Consider the following 1,294-nt stretch of genomic DNA (forward strand, 5'->3'; position numbering starts at 1 on the left):
TTGGCATTAAATCTTACTAGCCACAAAAAATGTGGGTCAATATTGGATTTTCCAAAGTTGTCTAAATAAGACTGGGTTTGTCAAAACTTGCCAGACGCTTTCAAGTGAACACAGCATGTTGGCGGAAATGAAATGTAATGTCTAAAAGTCAGAAAATAGGTCAGCACTGTGCAAAAGTAAACTTGTCAGTGAGATCAATATGAACCTACAAGTTAATGTGGATATTAGAATTTCCTTACAAGGGATGCGCAGGGTAGACCCAGAACACAATTGTAGCATTTATTCACTTGTGAAAAGCAGAGGACATATTTAAGTATTATTTTTTGTATCCTTAATGAAAGGCACTGCTTTTTAATATGGAATATTTATATTTAAGCACAGTTTTAGTTGACAGAATGTCATAGTAAGTTAAATTCTGGTTCATTTGCTCAGTTTTTAGCAACATAAAATATAAAAAAGGGGAGTAAAGTTCAAGCATCATAAAATTTCAGAAATATGAAATCTCTCATTAGCTTTCTCTATGTTAAGTGTTTCAGAGAATTGGACATTGTGAATAAGATTAGTAAAAAATTTTGAAAGAAAAAAACAGAAAGACCTTTCTTGGGGCTTCTCATTGCATTTATTTAATTATTTTTTAAAAATGTACATCACTTATTTATTGAATACATAAAATGCCAGTGCTTTGCAACAGTTTTGTTACTGCATCTCTAAACTAAAAAAGGAAAGGGGAAAAAAACCAGGAAAATACATTCAAAAGGCCAGGCTGTTCTGCCTATGCACGGGCAGTGGCTGTGGAAAGCTCCAGCCTGCACTGACTGTTCAGAAGCATTGCCAAACATCAGCCCACTATCAATGAAAAGTTGCACATAAAGCATTAAAGGATACAAAGAACAACTTGACGGAGAACAGGAGAAAAATAGGAAATTAAGAAAAATGCCACTTATGACATGGGTTGGGGGGTCATAGACTGAGGTGGAAACAAGCATACATGCTGATGTTTTTGGAAAGTAGATTTATGGTGAAAGATGGAAGAAAACAAAGTAACCTGTTTACCAAGCTACACTGCAGTGTGTGTGTGTCCGCTTCCAATTTTCTACTTTACTTTCCAAGAGAAATGTAACAAAACTGAGGTAGAAATAAAGCAGGAGCACTACAGCCAAGATTTCAAAATGAGAAGCAAAACTGCACTGACAAGAGTGGAGTCAAAAAGACAGGGAGGGGATGTAGAGGTTCTCTCTCTCTCTCTCTGTGTGTGTGTGTGTGTGTGTGTGTGTGTGTGTGTGTGTGTGTGTGT

The sequence above is a fragment of the Sapajus apella genome, unplaced genomic scaffold (assembly GCF_009761245.1).
Source record: "Sapajus apella isolate SASKATOON/1434 unplaced genomic scaffold, GSC_monkey_1.0 scaffold18, whole genome shotgun sequence".
Taxonomy (NCBI): Eukaryota; Metazoa; Chordata; class Mammalia; order Primates; family Cebidae; genus Sapajus; species Sapajus apella.